Source organism: Rattus rattus, chromosome 3 (assembly GCF_011064425.1).
Source record: "Rattus rattus isolate New Zealand chromosome 3, Rrattus_CSIRO_v1, whole genome shotgun sequence".
Lineage (NCBI taxonomy): Eukaryota > Metazoa > Chordata > Mammalia > Rodentia > Muridae > Rattus > Rattus rattus.
Genome location: NC_046156.1, coordinates 67,669,221 through 67,683,185, shown reverse-complemented (window position 1 = coordinate 67,683,185; position 13,965 = coordinate 67,669,221). Strand labels below are relative to the sequence as shown.

General features: G+C 43.1%; 1 pseudogene; it reads right to left on the bottom strand.

Moving 5' to 3' along the window:
• Nucleotides 1–6,418: 6,418 nt before the first annotated feature.
• On the bottom strand, nucleotides 6,419–7,215 carry LOC116895435 (annotated as a pseudogene).
• Between the last annotated feature and the right edge of the window lie 6,750 nt (nucleotides 7,216–13,965).

Here is a 13,965-nt window from a genome sequence, read left to right as displayed (position 1 = left end):
AAACAGAAAACTACCTTTACCAACATGATCCGGTAAGGAAAACAAAGTATCTACCTTCATTTAATCACTTCATGCAAAAAGTAAAGTAAATTTTAGTTATAAGGAAATTTTAAAGGGGACGTTAGCTAGGGGCAAATCCAGGAAGGCCTGATAGGATGTTATTTAACCATGACTTTGATGGGATTAAGTAGCTTTTTTGTTGTGTTGGAGGGGTTTTTTTGTTTTTTTTTTGGGGGGGGTTGGTGTTGTTTTTTGATTTTTGGGGGTTTTTTGGGTTTTTTGTTTGTTGTTCATTGTTTGTTTTTTGGTTCTTGGGGCTTTTTGGTTGGTTAGTTGGTTGGTTTTGCTTTTGCTTTTGAGATAAGGTCTTTGTACATCGTTCTAGCTGTCCTGGAACTCACTACATAGACCAGGCTGGCCTTGCCTCTGGGATTAAAGGCATTCACTACCATGCCCAACATAAGTAGCTTTTAACAGGTCAAGATTAGTAAAGAAGAACTGGCAAGATAGCTCAGCTGTAAAAGTACCAGCCATGCTTGTGACCTGATGACCTGGTCTCCTTCCCTGGAACAAACTCATACATACACGCACACACGCACACACACACACACACACACGCGTGCACTAAAAATAATGATTCAAATCTTAAAAAAAAAGAAAACATTTCTTTTGCACACCTTTAATCCCAGCACACAGGGGGCAGAAGCAAACAGATCTCTATGAGTTCAAGGCCACCTTAGACTACAATGTAAATTACAGGATAGCCAGGGCTATACTGTAAAACCCTGTCTTGCAAAACGAATGAAAGAAAAAAGAAAACATTTCCTATGGAAAAGTTGTATCAACAGTGATGACAAGCTTGGTAGCGTGATAATTTCAAAGCCTGTGCCCCTCTTTCTCTCTGCAGAGTCTATGAATCTTTGGTTCATTATCTCGGATGATGTCTTTAAGACCTTTATTCAGTGAACTGGAGGATGTAATCTCCACAGAAAAAGAAAAACTCGGATGCCTTAAATGAACACACAGATCTGTCTTTGCCCTGATCATCATCTGCTCTTGTCATAAAAAAGGTTTAAGTTAGTCCAACTCAATTTTCTCACTGGAAAGCCACACGGACTTGCACATTTCCTACTGACTGAATAATGATTGGGGCTAATTAAATTATCTTTCTAAGTGTTCAGGATGAACCTATTATCCTAAAATACCAAGGCAGATGATTTCCCTCTTCTACACAGAAGCGCTCTGTGCTTGCACTTTCCTGGGGGGCTTTGTTCCTTTGGCCGAACACTCCTGGTTGTCTGGTTCCTGGCTCTCTCTTAGCTCCTCCTGATGAGTCCAATTTTTTTTTCTTTAAGCATTTTCTCTCAGGATTTTATGATATCTGAGATTTGCTTTTCTTTTCAGACAAAGCCTTGCTATGTTGCCCAGGCAGCTATCTTGGTCTCAAGTAATCCTTCTGCCCTGGCCCGTGAAATAGCTGGTACCTCAGGCCTATGCCACCTGCTTAGCTCCTTTGTTTGGTTTGCCTTCTCTCTTCACAGGATGTAATGGTCAGTGATAACCTCTAGGGAGCCAACCCCTGCTTTTGTTCCTTGCTTTATCTACTGTCACAATCCTAAGAATGCTTACTAGGCTTCTTTAAATGTCTCCCAGACCCAGTCTTCTTTGTATCTTGCCACACTATCACATTTTCAACTCAGACATTTAGAAAACCTACATCCAGTTTCAAGAGGTCTCCCTCCAAAAGGCAGAGAGAAGTTAAAAGTAAGCAACTTTGTATAGCTTTTGAAAGAGAAATTTCAACAGAAAATTTTAACCACGGTGAATTGATTGCTCGTAAGATAAATAGGCATGAATAATTTAAATTCATGGGGCTATCCTAGTAAAACTGGCTTCTTATGTCATTAGGCTTTGGTACCTCAGCCATTCCCATTCCCATAATTCATAGCCTCATCTAAAGTTTGGAAAGGTGGGCCCACTAGGAGAGTCACTGTTGTTTAAAACAGAATATAAATCAATTGAACCCATACACAGGGTTATGGTGACTCATTAAAGCAAATCTATATACCAACACTGGGAATCACCCACTAGGGACTTTTTACTCATCTGAAAAACAACTGTGAAGCTGACACTTGTTCGAATGGCAATGTGTGCAAACCAAGCACTCATCTGTCAAACAAAAGAGTGGAGGTGATGAAAAGTCCAACGTAAGAAGTAACAGAGGATACCTGAGACAAACTGGCTTTGCTATTAAAGCTGAGAATACAATGTGTGTACCCAGTGTCTAAAATGCTTGGGACACAGAGTAATTTTGAATTTTCTTCAAGTCTGGGAAGTGTGTGTGTTAAAAAAAAAAGATACAGAAATATAACTTGGGATTAGGATCTAAATCTCAACAGAAAATTCATTTATGGTTGTTACAATTCTAATATATGTTAATATGAAGGTAAAATATTTTTAGTGCTGCTGTCTTGCCTACAGGTCAGGTGTGGAGTTTTCCACCTGTAGTATATGAGCGCTCAATAGTTTTAGAGTGGAATAGCTTATACGAGGGATGCTCAAACTGTACGGGGCTCACGAAGCAGCATCCTCTCCTCTACCCAGAGCAGCATCAGCACCGCCTCACTGCCCCTGAACTACTTAGAACAGACCATGAGAAACTTTGGGGATAAAACCCAACAGTGTGGATTCTAACAAGACTACCAGGTGACTCTGATGTTTAGCAAACTTTGAGAAACACTGATGTAAAATCTAAGGAGGAAATACTTTAAGGGTACGTCTTGGTGCAGGCCTGTAATCCCAGCTACTCATGAGGCTGAGGCAGGAGAATCACAAGTTGATACCCACCAGGACACAGATTAAGTCCAAGGCCAGCCTGAGAAATTTAGGGACAGCGATCTCAAGATAAAAAGAGGATTGGCATTTAGTCTCATTAGAGGCCAACATACATAGGCCTCTAAATTCATCCCAAGGACAAAAGAAAGACAGGAAGGGAAGGAGGAAAGGAGAGAAGGAAGGAGGGAGGGGGAGAGGGAGGGAAGAAAGGAGGGACAGGGAGGGGGAAGATGAAAGCCACCATTTCTTCATATACAGTTTCTAGGGTTTGTTTTTTTTAGCTCTAAATAAACACAGGGTTTGTCACCTATATGTTTATAAAGTGAAAATTATAAATAAAGTACAAGAAAAATGTGTATGGTGTCCTGCTACCAATAGTTCCTGAAATACACCTATTGGTTTGGTTTTTAGATCTCAATCATCAGGGCTCTGCCCAGATGCGCAAAGTCATAACATTTCTTCTTCCTGCCTTCAGCACCGCGGTGGCCTCTCATCTGCCCTCTCTCTTCTCTGCCCTCTCGCCCCACAGTCTTCAGCACGGAATCTGTTTCTAATTGTCTTTCTGAGAATTTGGGAAATTGTAATTTTCGAGCAAAGATATTTTCAAAGCTAAGTAGCTTGAGACATACGAGGTTTCGTCTATAACCTAGGCATTCCACTTTAAAGAATGGAGAGTTGCTTTTGTAAAGTCTAGGCTAGTTCACAGTTCTTGGCCACATTTTATGTGCCAATAGTTTCTCTGTTTAATGTATCTCATGAAGTCAAAAAATGTCATTAAGATAAGATGTTTAATGTTATTTATCAAAGGGGTATGTGATAGAGTTACAAAAATGATGCTAAAGGTAGGTGGCAATCTAAGAGTTCTTCAAACATCCATAAATCCTTAAAGTCAGGTTTTCCCCCATCATTTGAACATAGGAGAAGCAGCATATTAGAGACATATTGGAATGCATACTTCCTTCCCCCATATCTGCAAACCAAGTTTGTTTATCATCATCATCATCATCATCATCTTCTTCTTCTTCTTCTTCTTCTTCTTCTTCTTCTTCTCCTTCTTCTTCTTCTTCTTCATCATCATCATCATCATCATCATTTACTTTATATCCTGACCACAGTTTCCCCTTTCTTCTTTCCTCCCAGTCCCCCACCCTCTCCAGTTCCACTCTCTCTTCCATTTCTCTTCAGAAAGGGATGCCTCTCATAGACATTAACCAGCTCTTTGGTATCAGAGTGCAGTAAGACTAGGAGGACATCCTCCTCCTTTGAGTCTAGACAAGGCAGCCCAGTAGGAGGAGGGTCCCGAAGGCAGGCAACAGAGTCAGAGACAGCCCCTCTCCTGCTGTTCGGAGTCTCACTTGAAGACCAAGCTGCACGGCCACGTTTTATAAGACCAGCAGCCTCTGTGATCGTTGCAGAGTGAGCTGCTGCTTAGGTGTGCGATGACGGAAGTCCCCACACAGTAATCCTCAGCACGGATTGCACCTTAGAATCCTCTGACTAGCTTTTAAAAGAAAGACCTGGTGCCCCAGCTGACCTCCAGAAAAATTATATAAAAAATATTGGACAGTGGAAAGGAGATATTCATGTCTTCTGAGACTTTCTGGGTAATTTCAGGGCATCCAAGGTTTAAGAACTCCCATTTATTGTGGATCACACTTAGGAGAGTTAACATAAGGAGCCTGAGGGTATGAACGAGGCATTGTTTATTTTTGGTTACTATATCCCTACCTTGCAATCATGCTAATGTCATTCATCTATTTTATTCCCCTCCTAGTTCACCCTCAGACCGCTCGGCACATCCCATACCTCCTCCCAACTCCCACCCCCCACCCCCGTCTCCACGAGGATGTCCCCATCCCACCCACCCCACCAGACCTCTAAACTTCCTGGGGCCTCCAGTCTATGGAGGGTTAGGTGCATGTTCTGAACCCAGACACGAGAATCCTCTGCTTGTTTTGGGGGCCTCATCTCAGCTGGTGTATGATGCCTGGTTGGTAATCCAACGTCTGAGAGACATTGGGGGTCCAGGTTAATTAAGACTACTGGTCCTCCTACAGGGTTGCCCTCCTCCTCAGCTTCCTCCAGCTTTCCCTAATTCAACCACAGGGGTCAGCAGCTTCTGTTCATTGGTTGGGTGCAAATATCTGCCTCTGACTCTTTCAGCTGCTTGTTGGGTCTTTTGGAGAGCAGTCATGGTGGGTCCCTTTTTGTGAGCACCCTATAGCCTCACTAATGGTGTCAGGTTTTGGGGCCTCTCCTTGAGCTGGATCCCCTTTGGGCCTGTTGCTGGACCTTCTTTTCCTCAGGCTCTTCTCCATTTCCATCCCTGTATTTCTTTCAGACAGGAAGAATTATGGGTCAGAGTTTTGACTATGGGATAGCAATTCCATCCCTCACTTAATGTCCTGTCTTTCTGCTGGAGATGGACCAACAAGTTCCCTCTCCCCACTGCAGGACATTTCATCTAGGGTCCCCCCTTTGAGTCCTGAGAGTCTCTCTCCTCCCAGGTCTCTGGTACATTCTGGAGGTTCCTCCCAACCTCCTTCATCCCAAGATCGCCTGTTTCCATTCTTTCTGCTGGGCCTTACGGCTTCAGTCCTTCTCCCTCACCCAATACCAGAAGATGCTTCTGTCTCCTCCCACCCCCAAGCCCTGTCCCTCCCTCTCCCCATTGTTCTTGCTTTCTTCTCCCTCCCAAGTGGGACTGAGGCGTCCTCACTTGGGCCCTTCAGCTTGTTGACCTTTGGAGTTCTGTGAACTGTATCTTGGGTATTCTGTACTTTGGGGGAGGACTAATATCAACTAATTGGTGGGAGTATAGTGTGCATGTCCTTTTGGGTCTGAGTTACCTCACTCAGGATGATATTTTCTAGTTCCATCCATTTGCCTGCAAAACTCAGGATGTCCTCATTCTTAATAGCTGAGTAGTATTCCATTGTGTAAATGAACCACATTTTCTGTATCCCTTCTTCTCCTGGGACATCTGGGTTGTTTCCAGCTTCTGGCTATCACAAATAAGGCTGCTATGAACATGGTGGAACCCGTGGCCCTGTGGCATGGTGGGGCATCGTTTGGGTATATTCCCAAGAGTGGTATTTCTGGGTCTTTAGGTAGGTGTATTTCCAATTTTCTTAGGAACCTCCAAATCGATTTCCAGAGTGGTTGTATCAGTTTGCAATCCCACCAGCAATGGAGGAGTGTTCCTCTTTTTCCACATCCTCGCCAGCATATGTTGTCACCTGAAGTTTTGATCTTAGCCATTCTCACTGGTGTGAGGTGGAATCTCAGGGTCGTTCGGATTTGCATTTCTCTGATTACTAAGGATTTTGAACATTTCTTTAGGTGCTTCTCTGCCATTCGGGATTCCTCTGTTGTGAATACTTTAGTTCTTATTCCATTTTTTTTTGATTGGGTAGTTTAGATATTTTTTTTGGTGGTTAGCTTCTTGAGTTCTTTATATATTTTGGATCTTAGTCCTCTATCAGATGTGGGGTTGATGAAGATTTTTTCCCAATCTTTAGGTTGCTGATTTGTCTTTTTTTCATTTTGTAATTATATTTATGTACAGAAAACTTAGTGTACATTAACCCAGTTTAGTGGAGCGTCCTTTGGCCTTTGCCTTTTCCAGCTTGGCAATGCGAGCCACAGACTTAGGACCCAGGACGTTGCCTCCCCAGTGGCGGCGGATCTCGTCACATCTGTCATTATAATTGGTCCTTATAGCTTCCACCAGCTTAGCCAGAGCACCCTTGTCTTCCGAGTTAACCTGTGTGAAGGCAACAGTGGTGCACGTATTCCTGTGGACCAGGCGCCCCAGCCTGGCCTTTCCCTTGATGATGCAGTAGGGCACCCCCATCCTTCGACAAAGGGCAGACAGGAAAACCACCAGCTCAATGGGGTCTACATCATGGGCAATCACCACCAGCTGAGCCTTCTTGTTCTCTGCCAAGGTGGTGACTGTATTGACCCCTGCTTGGAGGACAGGCTGTCTCTCAGTTGGGACGTCCCCTTTGCACACAGCTTTCTTCTCAGTATGGGCCAGGAGACTTTGCTTCTTCTCCTGCTTTGTCTCTGGCCTGTACTTGTGGGCAAGCTTAAGCAGCTGAGTCGCTGTTTGCCTGTCCAGAGCCTGGGTGAACTGGTTAATGGCAGGAGGTACTGTGAGCTGCTTATAGAGGATGGCTCTTCGCTACTGCAGCCTGATGTAGTGGGGCCATTTGACAAAGTGCGTGAGATCTCTTTTGGGCTGGGTGTCCTGCCCAATGCTGAAGTTCTTGGGCCTTTTCTCAAAGGATTGACCACCTTGTTGGCCGCCTGTTTCTTGACGATGGCAGGGGACGGGGTCACCTTCTTCCCCTTGGCCTTCTTTCTTTTGGGCATCTTGCTCAGCTAGAAGAGAGAGAGCCGATTTGTCTTATTGACTATGTCATTTCCATTCTTATTTGTCCCAAAGATCTCCCGTTGAAAATACAAATAACGTTAAAAGTCCTAGACTTAAATGTAAACATATTAAAATTTCAGTCCCTTTAAAGTAGCCACTCTCTTTTTAAAAAACCTATAATCTTTTAAAACTCAAAGTCTCTCAACCGTGGGCTCCAGTAAAATTATCAAATTAAATACTTTTATACCGCAAGAGAGGGGAACCAGGGTGCAGTCATAATCAAATCAAAGCGAAACCAAACTTCCTGGGCTCCTCCAAAGGGCTCAGGTCACTTCTCTGGCTCTGTCCTCTGCAGCACATACAGCTTGTCTCTTATGCTCCGGCATGCTCTATCCCACTGCTGCTGCTGTCCCTGGTGGTCATCCCATGGTACTGGCATCTGCTGCAACTGGGCTGCACTCTCACTAATAGCTTTTCATAGCTTCCCTTCGTGGTGCCAAGCCTCGACTCCTACAATCCTGGGTCTCCAGCTGTCCCAGAGGCTGTGCCTTCACAAATGGCCTCTCCTGGCTTCTCACAGTGCTAAGCCTCAGCTGCTCTCTTATGACCCTGTCACGTGTCCTAATCAGTACCACCTGAGTGGCTTTTACACTACCAAGTTCAGCTGCAAGCACAAGGTACAAACTTGGTCTCCTCTGGAATGCAATTTCTATGTGCTGACTCTGAGGGAACACTTCCCAGAAAATTTACACCTCAGTGATGCTGGTCCCTTCTTAATCACTACTAATTTCTCACCTCCAACTGACTAGCACTGAGTATCCAAGCAAAGCAAAGGTTTCACTTTAGTAGTTCTGGTATCTATCTTGTTAGTCACAGCTGATGCTTCAGCCACAGCTAACCAGAACCACAGAGTCTTAATTCAAAATAACGAATGGTCCCCGTAGAGTCTTTAAACTTTTCTCCGAAACTTCACAAGTCAGGTATCCACAGTCCACATTGCCCACAACAGTCCTATCTTCCAACCTCCTACAAAAGCTCACCAAGCATTGAACACTCAATGGCTTTTCTAGCCCAAAGTTCCAAAGTCCTTCCACAATCCTCCCCAAAACACGCCTGTCACAGCAATACCCCACTCCTGGTACCAACTTGTCATAGTCAGAGTTTCTATTGCTGTGATGAACAACATGCCCAAACAGCAAGTTGGGAAGGAGAGGGTTTATCTTGCTTACACTTCCACACCACTGTTCATTATCCAAGGAAGTCAGGACGGGAACAGAAATCAGGCAGGAACCTGGAGGCAGGAGCTGATGTAGAAGCCTTATAAGAGTGCTGCCTACTGGCTTGCTCCCCATGGCTTCTTCAGCCTACTTTCTTGTAGAACCCAGGACCAAATGGCACCCCCCAAACTGGGCTGTGCCCTCCCTGATCAGTCACTAATTAAGAAAATGCCCTGCAGCTGGACCTTATGGAGGTGTTTTCTCATTTGAGGTTCCCTCTTCTCAGATAACTCTAGCTTTTTCAAGTTGACAATAGATTAGCCAACAGCGCCTAAGGCCATGAAGCCAAGCACAGGAGGTAGGGCCAGTTTACAATACAACCATAAGGCCCACTGACCCACTTCCTCCTCCAGGGCTCCACTTCCTAAAGGATTCACAGCCTCTAAAATAGTTCTGTCAGCTGAAGCCCAAGTATTCAAACAAAGAAGCCCATGAAGAACATTTAACACTCAGACCAGACTACTTTTTAAGTTGCTTTTGTACCAGCAACCAACAACTACTGCAAGAGCGCACACAAAAGAGGACTCAACTCTTAAAACAAGTCTACTCATCATAGTGAAGCCACTGGCAACCAAAGTCAGAGCTTCACATATACCAGACAATCACTACCATTGAGCTACCCCCCAGACCAAACCATTTTAAAGGATACATTCAAAGGATAACACCATATAATGCAGAATTCTACAAGGTGTGTCTATATACAAGACTGAAGGATGCATTCAGATGATACCATATAATACAGAATTCTACAAGGTGTCTATACATAAAATTAAAAGCAGAATGCTTTTTCGTGTTAGTGTCACTGTAGCCCACCCAGGATGGTCTTAAATTTATTATGCAAGCCAGGTTGTCCTTGAACTCTCAGCTGTCTTGCCAGTACCTGGGAAGTAGAGGTATGATCAGGAAGTCCTAGGTCATTTGTCAGCTGCATAGCAAGTCTAAGGCCAGCCTGGATTACAAGAAACATTTCTAAAAAGAAAAAATAATTTCTATGTTTGCAAATTTATGTGTGCTTAAACTTAAAAGTATTCATATATATGTATTGTGTGCTTATATGTACATATATGTACATGTACATAAACATGTGCTTGTGTATACATGTACATACACATACATACAAGTGTATATATGTCAAAGTTTTCCCTTTGCTAACAGCAGTAATTCCCTATTTTTTTCTCACCACAGGCACACTAGGCAAATGGGCAAAGTTATCCAACATTAAAGGGGGAAAGCTGGAGCCCTTGGCCATCCTCTAACTCCAGGTACTTGTCAAAAAGGCTCAAAGTGTCAACCTCTTGGCACTTGGTCAATCCATTCACAGACCTCTACTGGGTCACCTCTGCTGGCATTCTTCAGCCTAATTTGTAAATCAAGTCCAACTCTGTCTTCTTAGGTTCCTTCAATTTCATGCAATTGAAATGCTACAGAAACCAGGTTATCTATTTTTTAAAAAAATGTATTGACACCCGTCTAGGTAACTGGCCACAGGCAATGAGGCCTTGAGGGATCCAAATGATCTTCTTGACTTGTTCCCTCTCAGTTGACTGCATACCGGTGGCTGCCAGCTCCACTTTGCAGCAGTGCTTCAAGTTAATGATTTCCAATCATGAGCATATCTGCATTGCGAAGGTTCAGTGTCTCGAATGTGAACACTTTTGTATGTGCCTCCAGACATGGGAGAGGTTCTCTTGGGAAATGTTTTTCTACAGAAAACCCATCCTTGGTTCTCAAACTTTAGTGCATCCAGAAATCACCTGAGATCTTGTTAAAATGTAGTTTCTGGTTCTCTAAGTTTGGGGTGAGCCTACCTTTTGAATTTCTAACAAGTTCCCAGATGTCACTGAGGCTGCTGGTCCAAGGATCACATTTTCAGTACCAAGACAGAATTCGGAAATATGTAGGAATAATTTTCATTGTCACCGGGGCTGGGAACACACCTGGCAGTTAATGATGGGAACAGGGTTGTTAAACCTTCTGCAGTATACACAAGTTTTCTACATAATGGAAAAGGAACCATCTGACATATCAACAGTTCCTTCTTTCAAGACCAGTGTCCACATGCCTGGTGGCATCCAAGAATGTGAGGATACCATGAAGTAAAGGGTAGAGGAGCCATGCAGAGGCATATCAACAAAAAGAAAAGATACTGCTGTTGACACAAAGGGAGCTGGCAAGGCACGGGGACCTGTGTGGTGGTTTGAATAAAGATGACCCCCATAGGTCCATAGGAAGTGGTACTATTAGAAGGTGTGGCCTTGTTGGAAGAAGTGTGTCGGTAAGGGGTGGGCTTTGAGGTCTCAGAATCTCAAGTCTGGCCCATGTCAAGTCACTGTCAGTTCATGCTGCCTGTGGATCCAGCACCATGTCTGCCTGTTTCCTGCCATGACAATAGGGATTAAACCTTTAAACTGTAAGCCAGCCCCAATTAAATGTTTTCCTTTATAAGAGTTGCCGTGGTCATGGTGTCTCTTCACAGTAATAAAGCCATAACTTTAACACACTGTGTGCAGGGATTGGATACATTGAACAAATAAATCAATGAGTGAATAAGCAAATACACTGGAGAAAGTATTTACCAAAATGGAAGGAAGGAACACTAGAAAGAAGCCCAAGGTGCTAAGAATTATAGGGATTAAATATCAACTCAAGTTTTCATGCATGTGTAGAAAGACTTGAAAGATAGTTATAGGTATGTGTATATATGCACACATGCATTTGCTACAATCCATTAAGAAAACTAAAAACACAATATAATGTTCTTCTCTAGTACACAGTGACAATGAGGAACTTAGGTCTCCAGAGTTTGGTTTCTAAATAATGCCCACCACTAAAAAATACTTAGGGTTTGTTAGGGAAATGGATGCCTTTGGGTAGGCACTTGGGAAGAGCAAAGATAAACTCAAAGTATTAAATCTAAATCTTTCCGACCCAAAAAAGTTAGGAAGTATTCAGAATAACAGAAATGTGCTGTGGTGGTCAACGTTAATTGTCAACGTGACAAAATCGGAGTTATCTGGGAGATAGCTCCTAAGTGTGCCTGTGAAGATTGTTTCGATTACATCAGTTGAGGTGGGAAGGTCTGCTGTTCTGAGGTATTGCATGCGCAGAAGATCCTACACTCTATGTGAGTGAGCAAGCAAGCTCAGCACCAGCAGCATGCATTCATTGCCCTGTTCCTCTGAAGGTGAGCGCTGGTATAAGGTGACCAGCTGCTGAGCCCTGACTTCCCCACTAGGATACACTGTAACCTAAACCTTTCTCCCATAAGTTGCTTTTGTTAGGGTATTTTAATCATAGCAACAGGAAAAGAAACTAAGACACCTAACAAGAAGAAGAGGAGCCATCTTGAAAGGGTTCCTACTGGATAATCTTGATCATTAAAATGTTTTTTTTTAACACCAAAAATCAAAATGAGATGAAAAACCAGGCACAGTAGTTGCATATATGTGATGAGGCAGAGGTATCACTTAAGTTAAGCCCTGCAGCTCAAGACCACCCTAGACAACACAGCAAGATTCTGCTTCCAAAAAGACTCAGAAATCCATGAGTTCATACATATAACAAATAAAAGGAATCCCGTCCTTACAACAGAGTGATAAATGATAATAAACTTATTAGTTCAGTGAAAAGGAATTGAATTATTAGACAATGGATTTTAAATCAGTATAACTCACCCCAAACTCATCCTTATTAATCAAAATAGGAACCATTACAATCAACACATTTTTGGCAGATAATTTAGTTTATCTTGTAGAGTAAAAATCTGCGCTTCAAGATTGAGTCAGTTCCCACATTGCATTTCTGCATCCCGATGGTTGTGGAAGCATTGTCCCTGTGAAAAGGTGAGCTACTTGAAGGCATATTAGTCACCTAGAAGGTCAGGTTTGTGTAGTGAATAAAATTTCACAGTACCGGCCAACCAACTTCTGAAGCATCGTTTATTCTCACGGGATCAGGCATTATCCTGGAGAAGAATTGGACCCTTTTTACTGACCGGTGAGGACTGCAGATACTGCAGTTTTCAGTGTGTCTCATCAATCTTCTGAGCATACATTTCAGTCGAAACGATTCAGAAATGCAAGGATTCAGAAAGCCGTAGTGGGTTAAGGCAATGCAGACTGCCTTTGTCAGTTGTTGGTGTTGCCATTGCTATGATAAATACCATAACCAAAAAGAAACTTATAGACAAAAGCATTTATTTTGGCTTACAATTTCAGGGGGATAAGGGTCCGCCACGGCAGGGAAGGCATGGCAGGAGGCAGCAGGAACAGGGAGGTGAAGATCATTACGGCCATACATGGGGGAAACAGGGCGAGAAAACCGGAAGTGGGGCAAGGTCTTAAACCTTCGGAGTCTTCTTATACTGACTACTTCCTCCCACATGACTGCACCTCCTGAATGTTCTATAACTTCCCACCCGGAAACAAGTGTCCAAGTACATGTACCTGTGAGAGACACTTCTCATTCAAACCACACCACCAAACAGCGACTGTGACCTTTTTGACCAAGTTTGGTTTTAGGAAATGCTTTGGAGCTGCTTCTCAGTCCAACGACTGAGCTGGTCATTGCAGGTCGTGATATACAATCTGCTCTTCATGGCACATCAAAAGCCAATGAAGAAATTGTTTCTTATCCCATAGGATAAATGCAATGCAAATTGACAGCTAAAAAAAAAAGCAACATTTTTTTTTCGTCAGTTCATGAGGCATACACTTAACAAATGTTACCTTCCAGTTTGCTTCAAGTGCTTCATGACTGTGTCTAAGCTGGTTTTTGACAATTTCCCCTGTACTTGTAACGGAGTCCTCTTTGATGATGGTCACTGACAGCTTCTGATGGCCAGCCATATGGGGCTGTGATCTCCTGCTCTGTGTACTTGTAACAGTTCTTGGGCCAAATGCACTTTTGATGTGGTGAGTTATCTCACTTCTTTACAACCCGTTTTGAACTGGGAAATGGATCAGATTTATATAACATTTCCACCGTCTAAAAAAGAACAAAACAAAAAATAAACACGGCCAGTGAGGTCACTCACCAAGTAAAGGCACAGGGCGTGAAGATTCCTGACCCGAATCTGATCCCAACAACCCATTGTTGAAGGAGAGAACTGACTCCAGAAAGTTGTCCTCTGACCTCCACACCTGTACTGTGACATGTGTGTGCCCAACTCACACACACCAGAATAATAAAAGATTTTTAAAAAAGAGATTAATGTGTAATTAGCAAAACTTATAAAATAAGACATGCACATTACAGGGATATATACGGGCAAACAGGATGACTCAGTGGATAAAAGCTCGTACCATCAAACCTAACGGCTGAATTCTATCCTTGGAACTCATATAGTGGAAGGAGAGATCAAACCCCTTTCTGACTTCCACATACATCATAGCATGCTCACACATACACACCCACATACACAAGTAAGTAAACGATGTAATAAAAAGTATGTAGTGTCTCTTGATTTAACTT